Source organism: Amblyomma mixtum, chromosome 4 (assembly GCF_055824585.1).
Source record: "Amblyomma mixtum isolate Tamu chromosome 4, ASM5582458v1, whole genome shotgun sequence".
NCBI classification, from domain to species: domain Eukaryota; kingdom Metazoa; phylum Arthropoda; class Arachnida; order Ixodida; family Ixodidae; genus Amblyomma; species Amblyomma mixtum.
The window spans coordinates 69,100,924-69,128,754 of NC_143015.1; the positions used below are offsets into that span (position 1 = coordinate 69,100,924).

Consider the following 27,831-nt stretch of genomic DNA (forward strand, 5'->3'; position numbering starts at 1 on the left):
TAATCCATTTCGCCGAACACCTACAGGCCTACAGACAGGCCAGACAGGCATACCCCACACATCATAAAACTCTATACAAGGCAAAAGAACACACCCTTCGCCGGCTGCAGACAGCCACTCTCGTAACTCCAGTTGAACTCCACAAATGGTACCCCTAACTCTACAAACCAGAGTGCCCACACTGTGGAGAAATAGTGACAGCTTTTCACATGGTGTGGTCATGCCAATTCAATCCTGCCATAGACAGACTTCCCAATCCCAATATGGAGCAGGGGGAGGGTCCACGCTGCGGCGCAGGCCAATGGGCTGCTGAAATAGGCGGTCCACCCAAGGCTGCAGTAACTGCCATTGTTTAAATAAAGTATTCAATCGATCAATCAGTTGTGGACTAGAAGGTGCATACTAGTTTTCATTGCAACATTCTTCGAATTCCTCGTTCGCACTCCTACTTGGTCCTACAGTCTAAACACTAATTCGCCTATATTGGAGTAAAATGTGAGCAAGCTGTCCTCGGGAGTAAGCTTGGGGTAATGGGAGTAAGCTGCACTCCTCTTTACAAAGCGGAGTGCGCTAGAGAACAGCCTACTCTCATTTTACTCCTTTCTGCTTAGAGGGTGCACCCTTGCATCGCTGCTGACGTCACTGCTCCTCGCGCATGCGCAGTATGGCCTTTCCTCGGCTCCGCAAAATGGCTCGGCGACTAGCGTAGTGCTGCTTTCACAACAAAACGAGTGCGGTAGAGGACAGCTTACACCCATTTTACTCCCGTATAGGCGAATTCGTGTTTAGTGCGTAGTAGCCGTCACGTGACAACACGCTGCGTCCAAGCCGTCGTCTCGTTCTTCGTGTAGCAACAGTGACTACGACGGTTGGGGGGCCGTGATGCTGATGGCCTGTGTCCTCATGCTCGTCGGCTTCCTGCTGTTTGTGGCGGTCTTCACCGGCATTGTCGCCAGTAAGTGTACCCCACTTGACTTTGTAGCAACAGCTTAAAAAGGCAGCGAATCTGCGCAAAAGTGACATTCTATTGTTGCAGTTTGTGTTGAGTTTTCCTGACTGATAGATAGATAGCAAAAATGGGTGCACTCTGCGCCTGCTTGTGAATGACTTGCCTGCGTGCGTTTTGCGGTTGTTTCTAATGCGATAGCATTAAAGCTCCGGTTCTGCAGAAAATTCGCCGTCGTCGGTGTCGTCGTAGGCGTTGTGAGCAAAAATTTCGCCAGAGTTGGGTCACCTAGATGGCAGGTGGGCCGCCTAGGTCGCGTGACCCTGTGACGTAATCACAACCTGCCCACTGGATTGTGAGCTAACTATGCATCGTGGCAGGTGGCAGTTAAATTAATGTTTTCTCGTGCGAGAGGTTCCTCGGGAAGAGCAACCCGGCTGGCACAAGCCTCCCTGTTGGCAGCACCTGCCGTCGCAGGGGGGCAGTGGCGCACCGGTTAACCGCTGCACCACTGCGCCAGGAGTGGTATGAGGATTCCCAGGGATTTATGAATGCAATGTCCATAATGACCAATTCCACATATATGGGCGTTATTCCACTACCGCCATCGCGTCATACCCTTAAGGCGGAGCGTGGGTCTCCCCTCCAATTCTACTTGAGGCTATGTGAAAGACGATGAATGGTCAGTATAGCAGCAAGTGTTTTCGTAGCGAAAGCTACACTATGCTAGCAGAAGCGCATTTCGCGGTGCCTGCCAAAGGCCACTACTGCGCATGCGCCGTTACCAAGGCAACCAGTACCATGGCAACCATGGCGCCGCACTGCGCATGCGCAGAGTGACGCCGCGCAGCTGGGATATAAGCTGGAAGCGATGCCAGCGATGGAAGTGATGATGGGAAGCCAGCGTCATTTTGTCTCATTAAGTCAGAACTCACTGCCACGCATTATCAAGACCACAACGCATTCTTGGGAGTCTCAGAATAGTCAGCTCATTTCTGAGGCATATCTCATCCACGGTTTATTAAGGCGGAAGCCTTTAATGCCTCATCGTTGTAAGCAGGATTTGTCGACAGAAATGTTACGCTTTTCAATTGGTCGACATGGTCGTGGCGTTACAGTACGTGAATTTCAAACGGGGCCAATCGTACTTTGGCTAGTAATTATACAACCAATTAAAGGGAACGTATAGTGATGCCTCGAGTTAGTGGCAATGAGTTTAGTTAATTGTTTAATTAACCAATTAGCCTAATTAACCTTTTCTTGTCAGACCAGATAAATAAATAAAACGTAGTAGGAAATCGGTCGAGTTGGGGAATCGAACCAGGGCCTCTGGAGTGCGAGACGGGCACGCTAACCACTCCGCCATGCCAGCTCGATGGTTTGGAATGAACAAAGGCGCGTCTAGTGAATGCGGTGTCTTCGTTCACTCCCATCTTCCTCCCTCCCCGTTACGGCGAGGTTCAGGTGTCCACCGACATATGCGAGACAGATACATTTCCTTTCCTCAAAAACCAATTTACCGACGAGCAAGGCGCAGGGCCGAACGGGCGATGGCGTTCTGTGCTCTCTGTGGAAGCGTTGCAAGACGCTGTCGCGTACCACTTTTAGAGGCGAACCTTAACATCTTAACCACACATCAGTGACACAAGCAGCAACACCGAATTGAAGGCTTTCGCCTCACCGCACTTTAGGTCAACAAAGTGCCCGCATGAACTTTTTTGCTCTATGTCGCTGGCGCCGTACAAATAGTTCAAACTGTCAAATGAATGTCGTCTATGTTTTTCGGTACAGTGGTGAGCAGCCTTGTCTAGAGCGCTTGAGCAGTGCGCACTTGGTAACAAAAACCGAAATTAGAGAGCAGCCCCTCATTACAGGGCAAAGTTTTCGTGCCTACTTTGTTTACGAGGCTATCTGGCGCTACTTCCGTGCAAGCGTTGCAAGCTGGACCCTAGAGGCTGCCACAAAATCTGGATTTGTTTCCAAGGAAGTGCACCGCCCGAGCGCTCTAGACAAGGCTGCTCACCACTGTACGTGTAGTTTTATGTTTACTAACGCAGATACGCTACAACTGCAAGAATCCTAGATACAAGGTTCACGATTAATTTCGACCACCGTGGGGTCGCACAGCACACAGACGGTTTTTCATTTATCCTTAATGGCAATGCACCCACGGCGGCCAGGTTTCAAACTTGACCCACCACGGTGGCTCATATGCCAGGGCGCTCGGCTACTGAGCTGGAGTTCCCGGGTTCGAACCCGACCGCGGCGACCATTTGATGGAGGCGAACACAAAAAATTGGCGGGGGCTTAGCTTTGGTTAAGCCTGGTAGGTTGCGAAAGCGGTGGGAAGAGCGCGGCGCGCCGTGCCAAGCGGCCGCCGTTACCCGACGAGCCGAGTTGGTAGCCCGTCTCTCGCTCCTGGTATGACGTCACGCCATAACGTCACTAGCGCCTCTAGCGGGAGGAGCGCGGCGCGCCGTGCCAAGCGGGCGCCGTTACCCGACGAGCCGAGTTGGTAGCCCGTCTCTCGCTCCTGGTACGACGTCACGCTGTGGCGTCACTAAGCATGGTATGACGTCAGGTGTCATTCTAAAGGTCAAACGTGCCAGGTGGCCGCCGCTACACGAAAGGCCGTTCTTGGGAGTAGTATTGCTTTCGCAGTAAAAGCTCCCGTGTACTGTGCGATGTCAGTGCACGTTAAAGAACCCGAGGTGGTTGAAATTATTCTGCAGACCTCCACTACAGCACCCCTTTCTTCCTTGCGCTGTCACTGCTTCCTTTATCCCTTCCCTTACGGCACGGTTCAGGTATCCACCGAGATATGTGAGACAGATACTGCGCCATTTCCTTTCTCAAAAACCAATTTTAAATTTTTCCTTACGATAAGCAGCCGTGCGTCAAAGCGACTGCGTCTATGCTGCAGAAGTCAGTGTTGTTTGCAAGCAACGCTGCCTGTCGAATGGAGTAGGTTTCACAGCAGCCATTCGTGCTACGCTGACTGGCGAATAAATGCCATGTTACTGGCGCCCTTTTTCCTGGCATTTGTGACAGTTGTTACTGCTGATGAATGTACGACTTGTGTGTAACTGCTGTGAGCTAGAGACAGGCTTTTATGCGCTGTGACCAACCGACGAAGCGGCTTTTCGATGCGCAATTTCTCATCTCTGAATGACAAATTCGCCGTAAATTACTTGTGCGTTGTCTTGAGCCGGACTTTGCGCTTTTATTTACCAAAATAAAATGTTCGTCTTGTTCTAATGCATAGGCGATGACGACGCCGACAACGAAGACGAGGGGCAACCGGGGGGCGAGGATGTGATCGACAAATCTGGACCCCCCAGGCGTGGACCCAGGCCGAGCGATGTCACCCCTCCCGACTTACAAACAAAAACTACCGAACAGGTATCGCTCGGCTCATTTTCACCTCGACGCGTCCGGGAACGAATTTTTATGTTTTACCCTATACGATAAACACATACATGGTTTGGTTTGCTTTGGTTTTTGGGGGTTTAACGTCCCAAAGCGACGCAGGCTATGAGGGACGCCGTAGTGAAGGGCTCCGGAAATTTCGACCACCTGGGGTTCTTTAACGTGTACTGACACATACATTGTTCTCAAAGTATGAGTACTGATTGGTCAGTATCCGCATCGGATCCATACGTTGAAGCTCTTATCTGCTTCTAAAGGTCGCATTGCTATCTAAGCAACAGGAAAGTGGGCGCTTAGTGCTATCTTACTTAGGTTGAACAGCTCGTTTATGAGACAAACAGTTCCACTTCTACGGGATGATTTGCTAGCGGCCAGCGGTTAGACAATGAATTTATACCTCTGAAGTGACTAATTGTTCTCCCACCGCAGTTTCTGAAATCGGGGCTTGAGTGACGTCAGTGTTTTTATTTTGCATATCTGGAACCCTAGCCCCCCTGTGGCATTTGTTCCCACCGCCGTTCCGGGGCCCTTTTTATCATTTACCTCGACGTTATAAATGCAGTGTTCGAAAAAAAATGTTTCACTTTAAAATCCAGTTCTCTCGGCATTAAATATACCTCTTTCTGTCGGACAAGAATCAGCACAGCCACAAAGATCAGAAATAGGAATTTTAATCATCAAAAGTTCAACAGAGAGTCACCCTCAAAGCCCGTTTAACGCCAAAGTGACGAATCCACGACGTAGCGTTTCCAAGCAGGGCACTGATTTGCGTTTGCATACAAAGGCTGATGGCAACAAATCGGATGCAAATCGGGCTAGATGCACAAAGTATATAAAGTGAAAACCACAGGCGATTCGCGGTACCTGTTAAGTTCCTGGAGCGGTAACCAGTTTTGATAATAGCATTTAAATGTTGGTACTACAGGTGGCAAATTTGGAGGTTATGATTTCTTTTAAACTGCTTTGTAATCTGAAGAATGCGGCCTGAAGAAACGGTAACTCCACTCGTCTCTTTACCTACCATGCCTTCGCAGCCAACAACTGCCCCACCAGTCGTTCCAACAATCCGACCAACTCCACCTGTGACGATGACCTACCCAACACTACCTTCTTCAACCCTGCCGCCTCAGCCTGTGACGAGCGCCTCTGCACCTGCGATCTCCACAGTCCACACAACGCCGACTTCGAGTTCCTCCTCGCCTAGTACCCCTCGCACTCCGCCGACTACCACCCACTCCACAACGCCTACCGCGAGCCAGACCACTGTCACAGGTTAGCATTTATTGCAGTGCGCTCTTCTGACCCCGCTAGGCCACAGCCCGGTAAGAAAAGACGGTGTCGCGTTTATGAGTCAGCGTCATGGTTCTCGAAACCTTACTGCGCCTCCCCACGCTTAGCCATTTCACGCCACCTAGAGTCAGGGCATTGCATAGCGGCATCACCTGAAATGAACCTTGCAATTTAAAGTTTCAAATTGTCTCATTTCATTTTAGAACGAAAGCACTACTCATTCCTTTCCTCAAGGTCATGTCGGTACATGAAAAACGACCTTTGAGGGGCAGCGGTGCGAGAAATAAAAAAAATAAAACAAGAATAAAGTGAAATAATGGAATACAATGAATAAAATAAGAAATAAAAATAACCTATACAAAATAAAATGGAATGAAATAATAAAATGAAACCTTTAAGAGGTAAATAAAATAAATAAACTTTAAAGAACATCAAAATTAAAATAAACGAAATAAAAAACAAAAAGCGACTTCAAGGAAATGTTAAAAGAGTGCCTGAAATAATGCAAAGAAAATAAGTAAAAAACTGCAGAAAAAATTGCAGAATGAAATGTATCAACAACTGCAGAAAAGCATCTTTCGCTATAAGTTAACGTTAGGCACAGTTACGACGAACCTGCGTCAATTTTTCATCATATGTTAGTACCTTAACCCTTTGACCACCAACCTGAGCTGTACTCGTCATCGGAGATTGTCTGTAGTATCGCCAATGACGAGCCGCACCTGTCCTTCCCAATTTACGTTGCTCCCAGGGCCAAAGACGATTTACAGTCGGCAATTGCGTTGGTTACAGTTCTCAACGATAGATTGTGGCGGTTGTCCATGGCGGTTGTCCGCTGTTCCGGTGAAAATGAGTTACCAACTTGCCCAAGCATCTGTCCATGAAAAGCGTTCCAAAAAAGGGAGATTTTCACCCGTTGTCTGGGGGGAAATCAATTTGGCGTTTAAAGGGTTAAACTGAGGTACCTTATAAAGAGTGGGGTAAAAACAAAAAAAAAATATTTTTTGTATATGGACGGCGACAATTACACGGAATGCTGCAATACTTAGTGAAATGTCGTTCTAGTCGGGTGCTGTCCTGGGAAAGAATGACGTCGAAAAAGTTGGGGTATGGGCGCGTGGTGGTGAAGCTTGAAAATGGTGCCCGGTGCGCTAAGAAATACATGAAGCAGGCGCGTAAATGTAGGGCTCCTCATGAAGCGTCGAACAGAAAAACTTCCTACAGAAACATTGAAATCACTGCGGCGGCCCGCATTGGAGCAATGCGAAAGCAAGACTTCCACATACTATATCGACGTCCGTGGCTGTTCCGACGTCCATGTACTATATCGACTTCCTTGGCTATTTTGACGTCTGAGTGTATTTTTCGCGTTTTTATAGCTTTTAATTAACTACTTTCACCTCATCAACCAAATTTTTCGAGCGGCAACATGTTATCACACACTATCTGTCACTATCACACTCTTACAAATATATCTTCAAAGAACGACGTAATCCTGCGGACAAAATTGCGGACACTTTTTGCTGACGCCACAGAGCTATATAATGCTCTCGAATTAATAAATAGACTAGTAATGCGACGGTGACTGTAAGATGCGGCAGATCAGATTTGACCTTTACGGATGAAGATAAGCTGATGTTGCGGGAGTAACAAGAACATACAGGGTCTGTTGTGAAAGTAGTAGGACTGGTTTTTTCCTGGGCGAACGGGCGGACGAGAGGTGGTCTGCGAGTGCAGGATCGTTGAAGGGGGATATTGGGAACGCTGGGGAAAATCGGCAGTCGGCTCTCGGCCGTTGAAGAGAGGAGGTCGCTTGTACTGTGAACGTCGAAACGTCTCGTCACGCAGAATCATCGAGTGTTTACTGGATCAGCGATACGCGATCAAATCTTGGTAAAACGGGCAAAGAGACTCACAACATGATTAAGGAGGCCTACGGTGACGTTTCCATGGATAGATCAGGTGTTTTTTTTAGTGGCACAATCTTTTCCGAGAAGGTAAATGTGGTGTCTGGTTCAGACCAGACGCATGACACCGGACCACGCAAGCGCAGTATGCAGAAACACTCTCCTTTATTCGTCACAGTGAAGCCACTTATATAAGAAATCATATTGAATGACGATGACGATATGTACACTGAAAGAAACGAAACTGAAACAAGAAAGAATACAACATCGCCTCCCGCTTGAAAATACAACATAGTAATTTGCAACAACCAAAATAACACGAACTAAACACTTATTGTTCAGGTAAAGAAAACCCAAATCTTTCTACAGGTCGGCGTACCCTAGTGCTTCGACGCAAAGGTTGCTCCACCGAATCCTCTAAAGGAGCAACCACTTCAGTAACTTCAGCCCTTGTTTCCGGCAATCGCAACAATTCACCCTGTTCAGCGCCTGCGCGGCTTTCAGGCCCAGCGGTACCCGAGTAGTGATGAGGCAATTCCCATGCTCATTGTTCTATTGTCTGCGATTGATTGCAGGGAACCCGAACTAGTTTAGACGCGTTCCAGCAACGACCGTCGCTCATCAAAAAGCTATTTTTGCCTTTTCTGCCGACGATCTTGAAAGGTCCCATGTAATTTACCGCCGCTTTCTCACCGCCTGCTGGCTTGCGTACACGAACGAAGTCCCCTACTCTAAAGGCTGGTCTTTTCGCACCTCGCCTCCTGTCCGTATACTGTTTTGCATACATCTGCTTCGCCTTAACCCTAGCAGGAACATTCGAACCGGCATGGACACCCTCTCTTGTCGGCAAACCCACTGTATTGAGTCTTGTCCTTGGCTGACGCCCGTGGAGCAACTTAGCTGGCGACACACCCGTTGACGCATGGGGCGTGGACCTATATATGCCGAGATAGTCAACCACAGCAGCCTGGAGGGGCCGTTGTTCCAATCGGGCAACCTGCATGAAATCTTTCAGCACGCGATTAAAACGTTCAATCGCGCCGTTTCCCTGTGGATAGTACAGAGAAGAACAACGATGCGCAATACCCCTCTCTCTCAAGAATGTTTCAAACATTTGCGATCTAAACTGAGGCCCATTATCTGTGACAATTTCTTCCGGATAGCCTTCTCGGCTGAACACAGTCTGCAAAAAATCGACCACACTCTGTGACGTTACTGTAGATGAAAAGGCAACCTCAGGCCACTTGGAATGATAATCGATCAGCGATATCATATACCTACAGTTTGAAGGGGCCTAGTCAATCGGTCCCACTATATCCATTGCTAACTTCTACCATGGTAGCGCTGTAAACGTCACCGGCTGCAGCGGTGCAAACGACGGTTTAGCGGACTTGTCCGCGGCCTGGCGGATATGACAAAAATGAATTGCTTCTTCGACCTGTTTATTCAAACGCGGCCACCAGTAAAGATCACGTAGTCTCTGCTTCGTCCTCACAATTCCTGGGTGACCTTCGTGCGTAAAACCAACCAGGAGCGAGGTTAATTCACTCGGAACAACTACCTGCTCGCCACGCATCAAAAGGCCATCAACGAAAGAAAGCTCTTCCCGCACGTTAAAGTCCGGCATTACTTCTGCTGGCAAAGCTTTTCTAGGCGCCCAACCATGTACCACGTGCACAACAACCTGTTGCAGTGTGCTGTCTGCAGCAGTGGCCACCTGCAGCCGTTCCTTTGTTAGGCACTCTGATACAACGGACACAATTTCTTCCTGCATCGTCTGCTGCGAATCACAGTCAAGAGGTAGGCGTGAAAGCGCATCGGCCACGACATTTTGCGATCCCTTTTGGTACTCTATGTCGAAGTTATAATACAAAAGTCGAGCTGACCATCTGGATATACGCAAAGGTCGGCGTCCTGTACCGGCAGCTGAAAGTAACGTCACCAGTGCCTGGTGGTCCGTACGTAACAAAAATTTTCTACCCCACAAGTAGACGTGCCAGCGCTCGCACGCGAAGAGACAAGCAAGAGCCTCCCGTTCCCCAGCGGAGTACTTCCGCTCAGCAGGAGTCAGGGCACGTGATGCGAAGGCCACCGTGCGTACGCTGTCACCATCGCGTTGCTGAAGAACGGCTCCCAGACCCTTATCAGAAGCATCTGTCGTAACAATTACATCAAGGTCTGGGTTAAACATTTGTATGACTGGGCTTGAAGACAAAGCTGTCTTAACAAGCTGGAAGCTATGCTCAGCCTCATCATCCCACGTGAACTGTTGACCAGACCGCAGGAGCCTTCTAAGCGGCTCGACGAGATCAGCAAATCGCGGCACAAACCGAGCATAGTAACCAGCGAGACCCAAAAATGACCTCAAAGTGGCAACATCGTGAGGAGCAGGCACTTTGACAATAGCGTCAACCTTAGACTGCAATGGTGTGAGCCCTTTTGAGCTCACCGTATGCCCTAAAAAGGATAGTTCTGAAACAGCAAATGTGCATTTCTGGTTGAGCTTCAAACCTGAATCACCAATGCGTTTTAGCACCTGATGTAGATTCTTGTGGTGCTCCTCACGTGTCTTGCCCCACACAATGACATCATCAATGTAACAAAGTACGCCTTTACAATCTTTCAAAATATGCTGCATCATTCTCTGAAAGGCTGAAGGGGCAGATGCAAGGCCAAAACACACTCTTAAAACGAAACAATCCTTCGTGTGTGATAAAGGTGGTTAGTCCCCGACTTTCCGGAGTCAGTTCTAGCTGGTGATATGCCGATGCTAAGTCGAGCTTTGAGAAGCACGTTCCTCCATCTAGTTCATGAAGTAATTCCTCTGTATGCGGAAGAGAAAAAGCATCGGCAATTACTGCCTTGTTCACTTCACGTAGGTCCACACACAACCTAATTGAACCGTCCTTCTTCCTCACGACGACGATCGGTGAAATCCACTCCGATGCGTCGACAGGTTCAATTATATCTTCGGCCAGCAGGCGTTGTATCTCTACCGATACCTGTTGCCGTAGCGTGAGCGGCAGGCGTCGGAGTTTCGCAACGACTGGTTTCACAGATGAACGGCAGTTAAATGGTGAACAAATCCTTTCACATGCCCTAACTGTTCCGTGAACAAGTGCGCAAACTGGTGCGTAAATTCTGAAGACAGTGAATCAGGGCATGTCACCTGGCAGCAATTCAAGGTTGAGCCGTTGATAGTGATTCCCAGGCTCCGAACGGCATCAAGCCCCAGCAGCGAAGTGCCCTTGGTTGTGACATGAAAAAGCACACTGGCTCTGTTTCCCTTGTAAGATACTTCAGCAAGAAAGCAACCGCTTAACTTGATTTGTTCTCCGGAATACTTGCACAAATTGGCAGTCGGCGGTCGTAATGAGTACGTGTCGGCTAGATATTTGTGGTAGTGCTCTTCACTGAGCAAAGAAACCGTAGCGCCTGTGTCGACAATCAACGACAATCTTATATTCCCGATAGAAATGTTGGCTCGAATATCTTTCGCCGACGCATTACGGTCACCGATTTGAAGTACCGTGACGGCGTTGACCTTCTCGGGCTTTCGAACGGCATATTTCTTTTTCTTCGATTTGCACATGCTTGAAAAGTGACCAATTTTTCCACAAGAGTGGCAACGCTTGTTCCTCGCCGGACATGCAGTCGAGTTAGCCATATGCGATGACGAGCCGCACCTGTAGTAACTTCCTTGCTCAGCGTCTGACCTTTTTCGCACATCTTGAATCTTGTTCACAGTGCTATGCGCGAATTCCCCGAGCTCTTGTTGTGTTTGCTCAATTTGCTTCCCGATGTCAACAGCACGCTGCAATGTAAGCGAAGACCCTTCATAAAGCATGCGTTCACGTGTTGTTCGTGACGAAGTGCCTTCCAATAATTGGTCTCGAATCATGCTATCGGTAGCACTGCCAAAATTGCAAGTAGACGCAAGGTCCCGAAGACTGTTTGTAAACGCTTGAAATGTCTCACCAGGCAGTTGTCGTCTTTGGCGAAACCGGTGCCGCTCCACCAAATCATTCGTAGCGCTCGCGAAATGCGTATCCAGTGCAGCAAGCGCGTCCTTGAACTGCTCCGCCTCTTCCTCCTTGTCCCTCTTGTCCTCGGCCTTGGCGTCCGCAGTCACGTCTGCTCCTTGTGCAAGGATGCTGTAGAATATTCGCTGGCCTTCAACCCCGAGCGAGTTTAGCAGAATTGCCTTGCAACGCTTCGGCTTCAGTTCATCGCCGCCAATGGCCTCCAGGAAATTCAGGAATACGCGTTTCCACTGTTGCCAAGGCACAGCCGGGTCACCGGGTGCAGGCAAGAAAAGGGCGGTGCTGGGAAACACCCGAGTGACATGGCTCCGATACTGATCCTCGCAATATGTGGTGTGAGCAAATTTCACTTATCTGCGTTCTTGCGCTCCTCCGGTGTTCCTGCGCTCCTCCGGTGTTCCTGCGCTCCTCCGGCGTTCCTGCGCTCCTCCGGCGTTCCTGCGCTCCTCCGGCGTTCCTGCGCTCCTCCGGCGTTCCTGTGCTCCTCCGGCGTTCCTGCGCTCCTCCGGCGTTCCTGCGCTCCTCCGGCGTTCCTGCGCTCCTCCGGCGTTCTTGCGCACCTCCGGCGTTCTTGCGTTACTCCTGGCCGCCGATGAGATCGTGGCTGCAAGGGCTCCGTGTCGCCTTGCACCGTAGGCGGTTCATCCTCGTCGCCAATATGTGGTGTCTGGTTCAGACCAGACGCATGACACCGGACCACGCAAGCGCAGTATGCAGAAACACTCTCCTTTATTCGTCACAGTGAAGCCACTTATATAGAAAATCATATTGAATGACGATGACGATATGTACACTGAAAGAAACGAAACTGAAACAAGAAAGAATACAACAGTAAAGAAAGAGTGAAGGAAGACGACCGCTCCAGACGCCCTTCGACCAGCAAGACCAACGAAAATGTGTAGCGAGTGAAACATTTACTTAACAGTGATCGTAAAATGAGTATCAGAAGAATTGCTGATGACTTGAGCATTCCTCAAACCCAAGTTTTTGAGATCGTGACAGAAAACTTATCCATGAGGAAAGCGTGCGCAAAGTTGGGGCCGGGAGTGTTGTCAGAGGAGGAAAATGCCAACCGGTGGGATCTTCTTCATCATGTGAATGAGGACCCCGATTTTTTGCCCAGCACAAGGCGGCAACGCTGCCTCAGCCCCCCTAATGCCTCGACTTGGCCCTGCCATACTTTTTTCCATTCCCGAGAATAAAACCGACGCTCTAGGGGAAACATCACGGATCGGTAGAGGTGGTTCAACAGGCCGTGACGAGGGAGTTAAACAGCATTCCGGTCCAGGCGTTCCTGGAAGCGTACGAAAACTGTAAAACTCATTGGCAGCAGCGTGTAGGTGCGGAAGGGTGCTACCTTGAAAATTTGTAATTGTTTGTACTATTCTCTTGAATAAATTTTGTTTAAAAAAATGAGTCCTACTACTTTCAGAACAGACCATGTATGAATATAGCGGGTCTGTTCTGCAGCTCCTCGAGAGCGTTAACGAAATGCAGTTAATGTGGATGCCACCTTACAGGTGGGTATTCTAATTATAGTCGGATCTGCGTTGTAAGCGAGTAGTCTTACATGGTGGGGAGCATAAGGAGGTTACGCTCTAAAAAATCTGCGGCCTTATTAGCAGACGATATGACATTCGTCACGTGCACATGCCGGGTTAACTCAGGAGAGAGAAAAACACGAGCTCATAAATGTATTAACTCGAGTCATGTCTGGTTTGGCTTGCCATTAAAACATGCCTGCAATCTCTGAAAAAGCGTTCAAGTTTTATACACAGCACTTCATATATAGCACTCTACGCTTTGTAATGGCACTTCTGTGTTTTCATAAAAGCTTCCTTCGTCACCCTGTCACAGTGTATCAGTATGCAAACGTTCTCCTACAGGGGAGCTTAGTGCGCGGCGGCTTCCTTATCGACAGAGGTGCTGATCACGGAGGAAGGTTCCTTCACCAAATGAAACTCCGAGGGAAGTTTCACAACTAATCGCAATGCTATAAAAGGATCGACCCCATCGAAAAACACAACGGAAAATTTTCTGTTGTCACAACAAATTTTCCTGTAGTATTGAACTGACAACACAACTACCTGTAGTAACAACGGGACTCTGTAGTATTGAGCAGTCTCCTGTCGTAACGACAGCCAGTTGTGTCGCAACAACAGACAGATCTGTCGTAACGACAGGACGACAACAATTTCTGTCGCAACAACAAACAAATCTGTCGTAACTACAGGACGACAACAATTTCTGTTGTATTTTGGGACCGTCTATGTTGTATTTTTCGACTGTGACTCCTAGTGATTATAAGATGGCATCCTCAAAAACGTGGCCCCGCTGTAATTATATACTTTTGTCTACGCGTTTTTTCTTTCTCCCGAAGCTCCCATCAACTTCTTGAACAAGCCACCTACAAACTCTTCGTTCATCTGCACCGTGGCATGCGGCAAGGCTATCGCGGTGCCCAACGACGGCCTGTGCGACTTCATGCTGTTCGACTCGCTCTACTTGTCGTGCGGTGGTGAGGTGACAGCACAGTCGCTCTCGCGGAACCTCCAAGGCTTCCTGGCACTGGCGGCTGCAAGCAGGAACACGCAGTACGGCTGTTCTGTCAGCGCCCTGTAAGACTATGCTCGCTGTTCACTCACTCTCTCTTTCAAGCGTCCAACAGCTTCCGAGACAAACACCCGCGTCAATTGAGTGCAAATACAGCACGTAATACGCAGTCACAAATGTCACGTCCGGGCTGCTTTCAGGAATTTATTTCGACCAATGTCGCCTTTCCTAGTCGGCATAGGCTCTTGTATGTAATCTACCGAGTGTTGCGAAGTGCACTAGTAAGTGAAGAATACGTAATGTACGCAGGATGTAGAAGCCAACAGCTCTCGAGTGGTTAGGTCCGTTATAAAAATGGTCTATAGACAGTCTATAGACTTCTTATAGACTCAGTTGCCTTCCTATAGATGTTTCTTTTTGTCTATTCATAGTCTGCAGACTGTCTATAGAAAAAGTCTACTTAAAGTGTATGGCCATAAATCTATAGATTTTCTATAGACTGTGTATAGCATTTGTATTGCCTATAGACTGTTCTCTAGGATTTGTCTACAGACTTTATAGACATAAGTCTATGGACAGTCTATAGACTGTCTAAAAAAATTATGTGCGAGACGTGTCTGCAGCTGCGTTTAAAACCCATTCGGACGCAGAAGCGAAGAGTAGAGTAGCAACCCTGTACGCAGTAAATACAATCTCTCGTTGGGATTCCCACCAACCTAATCTCGGTGGGTTACCCAATAACTTCAACCTCTGGTTGGGATCCCTATCAACCAAATCTGGGAGGGTTACGCAATAACTACAATCTATGTTTGGCATCCCCACCAACCTAACCTCGCTAATACCACATAAGGACAGTTCAGAATCGTTCCGCGATATTCATTTCATCTTACTACTCTCATCAAAGCAGCATATCAGGGTTAAATCTCGATTACATTCACCGACACTCGTTTCCCGTCGTACAGCATCTCGTCTCTGTTTATTTCATAAGTTATACTTCGCACCTTCCCACCAGTCGACCAAGTGATTCCGCGCGCACGCCGTATTTTCTGGCATAACCAACTTAACGCTTTTCACCCAGCATGTGCTCTCAACAAAACATTTCAACAACCGTTTTTATAGATGGCTGTCCGCAACTGGTATGGCCTTCCTGCCGAATTTCCTGCAATTTTCAATCCACGATTCTTAAAACCCAACATCAAGGAAGTAGTGCACTGGAAAACGTATCCTGTCACTCTGTTGAACGTTTCATGTTTGACATGAAACATGTTGTACATGTTGAACATGAAACGTCAAAGAGGCAAACAGCTATTTTATTAGCAATTTGAATAAGACAAGTATTGATGCCGATAGTATAGGAAATGTACTGGAGCCAAATTACTTCATTAACCCACAAAAAACTGCCACCTTAGAAGCGAAAAACTCGCTTATCGCTGCGGAGTAAACAAGGACAGCTCCACAAAAATTCATAAAATTAACCGAGTGCAGATTTGTGGAGGCTAAAATTTTTTGGGTAAAAAACTTGCAACCTGACATCGTGCGCGTTCAAGCAAGAAACGCCAATAACAAGAACTCTGAGGAATTATGGACCGATTACCCCGCACTCTATCGCCTGCAAGGCATCCAGAAGATCAGCTGCCGACAGACTTGGACAAATGCTGGGTTTCGGTCAAGCGCGAAAGCACGCTGGTTTTAGAAAAGGTAATTCGCAATATGCAAATATTGTATCACGATGCATGTTATTAACTTTGATGCTCCGGCGTTTCTTGACTATTTGCGTTATCGTAGCTGTAATCAACAAGAAGTAATTTGAATCGTTGGGGCTTTCAGTGCAGAGACGATATGGGGTAGCCTTTCAAAGTTACGTAATGAACTCAGAGGGATTGTAAACAGATATTTTCGGTGAAGAATCCTCTGGGAGCACCGTATCAGGACACCAGGCCTTACACTGAAGAGGCCGGAATAAGAGGGTAATAATGGTAGACGATTTTATACTGCAGTCAGTGCTAATTGCCTGAAGATGGCGATGCTGCTGCTGAATAAGATTTGAGGCCTTTTTGCACTTTCTTTTTTATATGCGTTGTAGGATCGGCACAGCCTCAATAGAGAGGAGAGATGAGCTTCGTCGGTGGAAAAGGAAGACCCTAGGCTTGAGCTAATAACTGGCACAAGACTAAGCATCAGGGAACGGTAAAGTCTGTTTGCTCTAGTGGAGTCCAATAGTGATAAATAGCACGGACAGTTGACGATGTGGTCCTCGGGGATGTCAATGATAGTCACGGACGGGGTGGTGAAAGTAGCGTGCGCTCGTTTTCTATACGCTTGCTGTATTCAAGGCCGAGCTCTCTTGAGCAGTCTACGTGGTGGCAAGGTGGAGCAACTGTAATGCTGATGCCGATCCTACCACACTCCTAATTGCTACCGCTAGGCGAGATGGTATAAATGCTAAGTTTTTCATGATGCCTGTAAGCAATCTACGTTGAGACAATGAACAGTTCCGGTGTCTTTTTTTCACTTGAGGGGCGATATGTTGAAATAAATACTACGAGATTGAGAGCACCTGAAGCAAGCTTTACTTCTGTTTGAAGGAATGGCGTCCGCATCGAAGACTAAGATGGGATATGATGAATATGGACCAACGAAGATGACGTTCACGCACAATGCTTACAATAGAAATAAACAAAACAGGTTTTTTCGCTTGCTAGTTTTTTCAGAAGACTGAGCAGCAGCTGCCCGAACACAGAAATTCCATGTTTACTTTTTTGCCTAGAGCTTTATTCTTAACGTCGATTTTGTGCATTCCATATAAACATCGTTTTATGCTCAAAGTTTTTTTCCCGAAATTCGATGCCTGCAGTGCGGTCGGAGACTTCGTCAAGGACCTCAGGAAGACGAAAGCAAAGCCCTGGGTAGAAGAAAACCTTTTGAAGAAGAAAGTGTACCACTGGGGCGTCATGGATGTCCACAAAGTGTACCTGGACGGAAGCCAGGGTATACTCAAGATTGCACTCGAAGGGCTCAAGGTTCGTCTCACTCTCTCTTTTCTAATTTGGTTGTTGAGCAGAAAAAATGTCAATTTAGAAATCTCACCCATTGATTGGCACGTTCATTTGACAGTTATTCAGTTTGTACTGACGATGGCTTGTTCCAATTCAATAAAGCTTGCGTTGGGACTAACTGCGATGGATCTGAAAGCGACCGCACTACGTTTTTTAGCATGACACTCAATTAAAAATTGTTTGGGGTTTAGCTCTGGTTACACCTGGAGTGACACGAGAGCTCCGCCAAACCGCCTACTTATACAGCTGCGACACCTCTCCCCCTCTCCACTCCCTCCTTCCCCCCACTCGACACGCCGCATGCGCACAGCTGTTGCAGCTCGGTTTCGCTGGTTTCGCTGGTTTCGCCGGCGCGCCGCGCCGCCGGCACTTCGCATCACGTGACCAACCGGCTCAAGGCCACGGAGCTCAAGGGGTGCCACGCTGAAGGCTCGAAGAGCAGGCGTACTGTAGCTCTCGCTACAGAAGGCGAGCGGTTTAGTTTATGCCCGCAAAAATCTTTGGGGCATCGGAGAGTGCAAAGTAAGGCTCTCGCGAATATTGTGCTGCACCCTTCGTAGTCTCTCTATCTTTGCATTTCTCTTTGCATCCGAAGATTTACACCTTCCCAGTGCAGGATTCAGCAGCAGCCGTAATTTGAAACCTTTTGTGTAATTTTTTCTTTCCATCGGCTGTTACTGCAAATCGTGACGAAATAACATGAGATGGGAAGCAATTAACAAATCACTAGTAACGGCCTCTCTGGGCGGGTGGTGCTAGGTGCACTTTAAACAAAAACGAGTAAACAGGGAGTAAACTGTCATCTTGCACATGCTCTTTTATAAAAGGGTGGGCTCTAGAGGACAGCATACTCCCTTATTACTCCCATATAGGCGTATTTTTGTTTAGAGTGTATATTTTGCCGACGACCATACAGTCCGGACAAGTCACAGGGACCGTGTTCCCAAAAACCCATTCCACATTCACCAAACATTTTGGAAAAGCCGTGCGCATTGTCATACTAATTCAGGATTGGTCGAGGGTGTTGTGGGTCGTGACGTACGACTGTGGGCCGTGGAATGGAAATGATTAAAACGAGTTAATTTGGGACCGTAAAGTCGTAGCATGACTTAACTGTCATTATGACATATAAGGAGGTTAAGTAAATTGATTACGCTGAAAAGAAAATTGGTGCAATCAGCAGAGAGTCGAACCCATCACCCTTCATTTACGGCTCAGGCACGTTACCGCTAGGCCACTGAGGTACTTTTTTTGTTTTTATTGCCTGTTTTGACAGATTACAACAGATCATAAACAGATGTTCTGCGCTGCACTCTCAAACATCAAGAGCGGACATGTGTTTCACTCGCGTGAGAAAATCAAAACTGTTTCAGGGAACACAACTCTCCCATAAACTCGATAACTTCATCTCCAAAACATAGCTCCTTGTACACTTCACGTAGCTTAAATATGTTTTCTTTGAAGTAATCGCGGACAGAATGCGCATCTTCATGACAGTGTCGTACAGCCATCCTGCTTCGCCAAATACTGTGCAGGCCAAGCAGGAAAATTACATCATATTTATAAAGATCCGGCTCAACGTCCAGGAATCGTATCCCATACGGCGTCAAGGGTAAGTCTTTCTTTATTGTACGCTGGAGCACGTCCCAAAAGAGCAGCGCATCCCAGCAATCAATAAAGACGTGTTCTATTGACTCGGGTTTGTGACACAACAAGCAGTCAGCACCCCATGGTAGAAACAATCCCTTCTCCTCCATCCATGTTTTAACCGGCAACATCCCAGTGTGTAACTTGAAGAAAAGCGTCTTCACACCCGCTGGCACCACCATTTTTCGTACTCTTTTTAAAACATTTCCTGCTTGGCCTCCACTATACAGAGATCGATAGATTGGCTCCGGGAAGACAGAGTCAAGCAAATCTTTTAACAATTTCTTACGCGTGACATTAGAAAGATATTCCAAACTGAAGCGCGCATTAAGAAACCGGAAAGCAAAGACCACTTCTTTCAAAAACCTACTTGCACTGTATCTCATCCCGTCTACACTGGAAATAACATAGTTTGGCAAAGCCGAAGAAAGCCTCACTTGAATAAACGTCCGCAGGAAAGGGTCGCGTTGATCTCGAAGAAACAGAAATCTTGACACCACCTGCCTCAGGTACAAGTGCGGCAAGGAAAGACCCCCTTTTCTCAAACGCAGAAATAAATTATCACGTTTAGTCCTCTCCCATGAGGACTGCCAAACAAAAACTGCGAAGAGACGATGAAACTTTTGAATGCTAAGTCGAGAGCATGAAAGGACCTGCAACAAATAGCACACTTTTGAAACCAGATATACATTGCATATGTTTGCGCGCGTGAATACAGACAGTTCCTTTCCCGACCATTTCTGTTCACGCGTGGAGAGTTCTTGAATTTTCTCCTTCCAAAAGCCATCGTTATCTCGATACTTGTCAAGAGGTACACCTAGGTATTTGGAAGGAACATGTGACCATTTTACACTTCCATGAAACAAAGGCGCTGATGCCCAATTCCCATGCCAAAGGCCCGCACACGTGTCCAGGTTAACAACGCTATTGGTTACATCACAAAACTTAAGAACAACCGACATCGCAAGGTACAGTCGTTAGAATTAGTTAAAGGAAGAACTTGCGTGTCTTGTGGTGTATCACGTGGTCTAGAACGCCTACCGATGTATACTAATGAATGTGTGCTGTTAGAAAGAGGCATTAATTAAGAAAGAAAGCTACAAAAAACCATCAACTCTGTCGCGTAATACACTAAAGGCGGAGCTTAAGTGTCCCCCTAGGTTTCTTTCCCGCCAGGGGTTTAGCGTCGACAGAACACGTCCGTCGTGTCAAACGCGTTGTCATGATCCGCCATTCGTCATCAATGATCCGCCACTGTTTTTTGGGCGTGTGTCTGCAACAACCAGCGTGACGTCATTCCTCGCGGTCTTCGTCGCCGTAAACAGCGAGGAGCAAATGATACGTTAGAAAATGTGGCCCCAGAATTGCGTTACAGAGCAGCGCAGAATCTTGGCAACCTAATCTACTCGGTCAACTTGTGCCGCATCCTTAGCGCTTAGCGGCTCAACGCGAGGGCTTTTGCTGTTTAGGCGCTCCACCGACGCGGCCCCATTTAGACAGCTGGAAGCACCTGACAGAAATAGTAAGGCGAAATACTTTAATGGCTCATACTGTCGTCCGTTAACAAAGCGTGTCACACGCGTTTAACTCGGGAACTAAAAAGATAAAAGAAACCAATGGTTGCTTCAGATATAAGAGGAAAGAATCAACCTATAAGCCGTGTTTAATGACTGTAGATTAATTAGGTAATTAGTTATAGGCAAAATGTCGAAATAAAGTCGAAATAGAGCGGACGTCGATATACCCACGGGAACGGTGTGACTTCACATCCAGCGGAAGTCGTCACGGCATAGTGTACTCGGCTTTCGCCCCTCAACACTTTATTTGCCAAAGTGTCCTCCCAATTTTGCTTCAGTATTGCTGCTTAACTTGGCTATCGTGCTGCGCAAGGGTTAAGACAACGAAATTAACGAAAGTTGCCCTAAATACGAACATATATGTTCGAGCCGCTTATTCCGGAACAGCGGCGTCACAGAAAACCTGCTGCCAACGCTTGCTAGGCATGCTTCCACTCCTAAGCTGTGCTACTCATGCTGTCTTGAACATTCCCATTGCCATCATATTTAGAGGGGTTAGGTTTAGGCTTACGGGATTTAACGCCCCAAAACTACTGAGGTTGTGAGGGACACCGTAGTGGAGGGTTCCGATGGTCGAAATTACTGGAGCCCTCCACTACGGCGTCCCTCAGCTTCAGTCGCTGTGCAACGTTAAACCCCATGAATCTAATCCTAACTTCACTAAATATGATGGCAGTGGGAATGTTCAAGTCAGCATGGATGGCGGAGCTTAGTAGTGTAGCACGAAATATCATCATCGTCAGCCTGACTACGCCCACTGCAGGGCAAAGGCCTCTCCCATGTATCTCCAATTGACCCTGTCCTTTGTTAGCTGCGGCCACTGTATCCCCGCAAACTTCTTAATCTCATCCGACCACCTAACTTTGTGCCGTCCCCTGCTACACTTGCCTTCTCTTGGAATCCACTCCGTTAGCCTCAAGGATCAGCGTTATCTTGCCTTCGCATTACATGCCCTGCCCAAGCCCATTTCTTCCTCTTGATGGTTCCACACCTCAGTGCCCAAACTGTCCACACACATATGCAGACATAGAACACTGCCTTACACAGTGCCACGCAGCCTTCCAGTCCCTCGCCTATTCTTTTCCCCGCACCCGCACCGTGGCCCATCTGGCTCGCCTCCCTGGATCTGAGACTGCAACGTGCCCTCGTCGCCTTGGCCCAGGACGTACTGAACGCCTAATAGAAAGGATGTTCTAATAAAAGTGTCACACCACCACCACCACCACGTCTTGATTTCAACTAGGATGTCATTAACCCGCGTTTGCTCCCCCATCCACTCTGCCCGCTTTCGGTCTCTTAACGTTACACCTGTCATTTTTCTTTCCATAGCTCGCTGCGTTGTCCTTAACTTAAGCTGAACCCTCTTTATTAGCCTCCACGTTTCTGCCCCATACGTGAGTACCGGTAAGATACGGCTGTTTTATGCTTCGTAATCAGAAGTGCCATTTACTGAAACTTCTCCGCTTGAACGTCATCGCAGCGCTGCATCGTCACTTTTAGTGAACAAGGATTTTAAAGAAGCAGACCCCGCGCTTCGTGCATACATGCTGTGCGGTTAGATATCTTGAGGTGCACGCCCCGGTGGTTATCTCTAGTTCTTCGGGAAACACGTTACTCGCGCCAGCGGTCTTGAAGCAGCTTCCCAATACAAAGTTTCCTTTTCTCGTCAGGAGGCGGTAACATTATCGCGGCCTTTGGCTCATCAGAGACAAATTGCGCCGTACACCTTCCTAGGCTGCTACGGGGGCTGCCAGACGATCGCCCAAGAGCTGAAGTGAGTATGCATTTTGCGATGGTTTGGTCTGGTTTGGTTTATGGGGTTTAACATCCAAAACCGACTCAGGCTATGAGGGACGCCGTAGTGAAGGGCTCTGGGAATTTCGACCACCTGTGGTTCTTTAACGTGCACTGACATCGCACAGTACACGGGTCTCTAGAATTTCGCATCCATCGAAATTCGACGGTCTAGAGGGAGTATCCGTAACTCAAACTCCAGTGGCACTAGATTAAGTATCTTCAAAGATTTTAAAAAATAGTATGCTTTCAAACCCCAGTTACATTAGATTAAATATCGTACGAGATTTAAAAAGAAATATTGCTTTACTACAGGTGAGAACGACATAGATGGGCCTCTCGCAAGCTCACCAATATCACATACACGGTGTTTCACCTAAGACTGCACAATTTAAATAAATATGCTTCTAGAGTCGCTTTTATCGGCGTAGCATTGTCAGCGATGTAGTACATCAGAATAAAGCTAAGATATGCTAACTAGCAGGGTGGTTAACTAATATTGAATACTTAACTTTTTAACTGTGACTGTTAGTCTCCTTATCATTCAGAGGCTTCTAGCCCACCGTGAGTAATATCCATATCAGATTTTATAATTCCGAAAACGCGCTGATCCTCGGCGCTGTTGCCTCACAAATTTTGGCTATTTTGACGAGTTACGTGCAGTGGAGAGGTTGCTTTGCCTGCAAGCTTCTATAAAGCGAATGTATTTTTATGCGATGTCGCCGAAATTTATTGAGGCCACAGCGCTGACAGTAACCGCGTTTTCGAAATTCTAAAAACCGATATTTATATTACATATGGATATTACTTACGGCGGGCTACACGTCCCTCAATAATTTAGGAGCCCAAATGCTAACTAATCAATGTTAGTTAACCATCCTGCTAGCTTGCACGTCTTAGCTGTATTCTGGTGTACTGCGCCGCTGACGTTGCTAAGCCAGAAAATGCGTTCTTACTCAAAAAGCCTATTTTTAATACTTGTGTAAAGTATTAGGTGAAACACCCTGTATGCCACCTGTATGCATAGGCGTTGCACTTCAAATACTGCCTACGCGCTAGTATGTTATGGCTTAGACATACCTCGATAACAATCTGCACAACCTGTCACAAAATGCGGACAGTCTGCGACTTTCCATACAGCTCAGACTGCCACACTGTTTACGCCATAAGATGTTCCCCACAGAGCTTGCACTCAAATGATAATACTGCCCGGTTATGTTGCCTCGCATTACAGGAATGTTGACTGAAAGTCTCATATTAAGGTGAAAGCCTTTAATGCCTCATCGTTGTCGACAGAAGGTTGTCAGCAGAGGTGTCACGCTTTTCTAGTCAGACCAGAAAAAAAAAAATCTTTGTGCAGTATGAGATTCGAACCACCATCCTTCCGTTCCGCAGCCGGGCGTGCTCATGGCTACGCTACTTTTTTTCTTCTTTATTTCCGGATACTTACACAGTACAAAATCGTACACGGAAAAAATAAAGCGAACTCAGCCAAAAGTTCACGTGGAAATGATAGTAATAAGGAAGCTGTCATCCTTAGGTGGGATGACGTTGTCGTTTTAAAATTCTCTCAAATGGATCAAGGGCTCTAACCTTGGCAGCCATTCTGGAACTGTACACTTCAATTTGTGCATTTCAACAAAGGCATGCATACTTTCACGAAAGTAGAGCCTTGCAGGGCGAGCATCGGGGTCTAAATGATACCCAGCCATCCGGGACCGCCAGAGGCTGTGCAGACCAATTAACATGACGGTATCAAAAGGTATGCCGTCTTCGTTATCTGTTGATAGGAACCTGATGCTATGTGTATCTAACGGTAAGTCTTTTTTAAGGGTTCTTTGCAGCACGTCCCAAAAATAAACCCCCTCCCAACAGTGTAGAAAAACATGATCTATTGTCTCAGGCTGTTTGCATATTAAACAAAGCGACCCCCATGGCAGAAAAAAACCCCTGTCTTCAAGAAATGTTTTTACCGACAACGTTCCAGTATGCAGCTTAAAGAAAAACGTTTTTACTCCTGGGGAAACTGGCATCCTTTTGACCCGCTTCAATACATCTTGACCCGGATAGCCGTTGTACAAGGCTGCGTACACAGGAACGGAGAAAAAGTCATCGCACACATCCTTATACAATTTTTTTCTATTGACTGAATTCAAATATTGAATCGAAAAACGAGTTGTCAAAATTCTGACGCTGTTTACGACTTCTCTTAAAAAACCAAAAAGGCGCCCTGGCATACTTTCTGTGGCAACAACAAAATTTGGCAACGCCCGCACGAGCCTTACTTGGCAAACAGTGCGCAGAAATGGATCATTTACGTCGCGGAAGAAAATGAATCTGTTTACAAGCTGTCGGGCGAATAAGTGTGCTAGCCCAAGACCCCCGTCTTTGACACGCCGAAAAAAGTTATCCCGTCTACACCGTTCCCAATTCGACGCCCAAACAAAAGCGGCAAATACCCGATGCAGCCTCTGAATGTTTAACCTGGAACAGTGAAGCGTTTGCATTACATACCACAACTTGGCAACAAAAAACAGATTACACACCGTTGCGCGTGCAAAGATAGACAGCGGCACACCGCTCCATTTGTCAGCCTTCTCACGGATTTCTTGGGCTTGATCGCGCCAAAATGGCTCACTGTCTTCATAGCATTCTAGAGGCACACCCAAGTACTTAACCGGTGTTGTGGCCCAAGTCACGTTGGCAAACGTGTAAGGCGTCGATGGCCACTCTCCGTGCCAAAACCCTAGACACTTTCCCCAATTCACCGGACTTCCAGTGGTCGTGCTGAAATCTTTCACGGCTTCGACTGCCACGCTAACGCTCTCTCTGTTCGTACAGAAGACGGCTACGTCATCAGCATACGCCAAAAGTTTGACCTCCGTCATGTGGACTTGGAAGCCCTGTACAGATTCATTCTCAAGGATTGACAAGCACAAAGTTTCAATATAAATGCAGAACAGAAGCGGGCTGAGGGGGCACCCCTGACGCACCGAACGTCGCACGTTCACGGGTGCACCAAGTTCCTTGTTGACAATTAATCTTGTAGTGCAGTTTCGGTACGCCAAGGCTACGCCCTCGCTGATAACAGAACCCACATTAATGTAATCTAGAACTGCAAACAAGGCATCATGTGAAACACAATCAAACGCTTTTTCAAGGTCGAGTTGCAGAACCGCAACGCTACCGCATGTTGCATCACAACACTCCAGTACGCATCTCGCCTTATGTATGTTCGTAGCAATGGTCCGTCCCTTGATCCCGCAAGTCTGGTGAGGCCCAACAATCTCCTTAATAACGGTCTGTAATCTGGCTGCTAGTACTTTCATTAGTATCTTGTAATCAACATTTGTTAGGGCTATTGGCCTGTATGACGTCACCAATCTCAATTTTTCAGTTTGTTCTGTTTTAGGGATTAGTACAGTATGTGACGACGCAAAAGAAGGCGGCAACAAGTTAAGATCGTAGCCTTCGTTAAATACTGCAGCTAACAATGGGGACAACACTTTTTTAAATGCTTTATAAAAAGCCGCGCTCAAGCCATCAGGCCCTGGCGACTTCCCTGGATTTAGATTATCAATGGCACGCTCAACTTCATGTTCGGAAATCGGCAGCTCCAACCTTTCTGTTGTGTCAGCATCTAGTCGTGGCAAGGAAGAAAGAAACACGCGCTTAAACCTGTCCATGTTCTTGTCGCGAAATGCAAACAGTTGCTGATAGTATTCGTAAAACGCATGTGCAATGCCGTCTTTATCTGTCACGAGGTTGCCGTTCCACTCTGTCTCTTCTATGTCGTTTCGACGACCATGCGCTTTCTCGAGACCGAGAGCCCGTTTAGTGGACGTCTCGCCTGCTGCGCATCTTTCGGCCCTGGCGCAAACGAGCCCTCCTCGATATCGATCTTCATCTAGTAACTCAATTTTCTTTTTCAGTTTTCTGATATCGTCATTATAAACCCCTGGCTCTTTGCACTCGTGCGCTATTAACTGATTTAGTGTCGCCCTTAAACAAGCTTCTTCTCGCTTTTCGTCATGTCGAATACAACTGCCTCTTTCTATAGCTTTCATCTTAATTTCTTGTTTGCACCATTCCCACTGCTCTCCAATGATGGTGCAAGGCCGTTGTTCTATCTCTTTAAGCTTCAGTACAATTATTTCAACTAAAGCTTCATCTTCTAAGAGTTTGGAGTTTAGCTTCCACAGTCCCCACACAAATTTTTTCTTTCGGTTTCTAGGGCCGATTGTACATTTCACAAGACAGTGATCCGAAAAAGACACCGGCATAACGACATAATTTTGGCATTTCGGAATCGCATCCAACGATAAATAAATACGGTCGAGCCGGGCATGACTAGAACCTTGGAAATGCGTGTATTTCACGTTGCGCGCTCCCTCCAAACACTCCGCTACATCATCTAGAGCAAATTCGCCAACTAGCTGCGACAAAACATCCGTGCTTGCGTCTCTAAAGGCGCAGCTACTTGTCTTATCTCGAGCACTTAAGACACAATTGAAATCGCCCATAACGACGAGTTGTCGCCCACTATTTAGATATCGCTGGATGCTCACGAAAAAATTTAACTTTTCATGAGCCGCATTCGGTGCATAAACACAAAGAACGCGCCATTCGCTGTTATGAAAAACGAAGTCACAAACAATAAAGCGACCTTGCATACATGAAATCACTTCTTGCACTGTCAGTCCTGGCAACTTCTTAACGAACAGAAGGCACCCGGCCGATGTGCCAACCGCGTGACTAACAGCCACATCGTACCTCGACGTGAAACGCTGCACCATGCTCCCCGTGTCCTCTTCCCCTTCTATTTTGGTTTCCTGAACCGCCAACACGTCCACGTCCTGGTCCGTTAAAATACGGTATACTTGACTTTGCTTTCTTTTCGATGCAAACCCACGGACGTTAAGCGTTGCTACGCTCAGTGACTGTTGCATCGCCATTTTCGTACTTTAGAAGGACGCTGGGAGCATGGTGCTTACCTATCGCGCCTAGCACGTCGCTAGACGCTTCCAGAAGTCCCGCCGCCATCGTAATTATCGGGCTGGACGTGCTGCGAGAGCGGCTTTACGGCTGCCCTCCGGCCCGTCGCGACGTTAGGTTGCGGTCTGAAGGAAGGTCGTCGTCCCTCCACAGTTTTCGCTGGTGGTTCCTCGGCGTTGCCAGGGAGCTGCTTATCCGCTCCGTCACCGGCGTCGGCGTGCGGGCGCTTCGGCGCTCTGCCAGCGCTCGTTGACTGGCCGCCGTTCTCCGCATTGGTGTTCTCATCCGCCGATGCCGCCGGAGCACTTGTCCCTTGAAGGGGCGCTTCCTCGCTCACAGGCACCTCCGAAACAACGGATGGCAGTACCTGTTTCTTGTCCACGCCCTCGCCCGCCTCTTTTTCAGTGGTCACGCTGGGGGCCACCGCAGAGCTTTCCACACCATCGGTCCCCTTGGCTGTTTCCTCAGCCTCGACGACGTCCATAACGTCTTCCGGTGTCTCCTCTCCAAGCGCTGGCACCGTTGCGGCAGCGTATGTGCGGACACACCCATCTTCCGAATGTCCGAAGCGTCGGCAGCGTGAGCAGCGAGGTA

At 47.6% G+C, this 27,831-nt stretch overlaps 1 pseudogene; it reads left to right on the top strand.

Moving 5' to 3' along the window:
• Positions 1 to 882: 882 nt before the first annotated feature.
• The window catches only part of LOC149346791 (uncharacterized), a 47,968-nt pseudogene continuing 21,019 nt past the window's right edge, over positions 883 to 27,831 (top strand).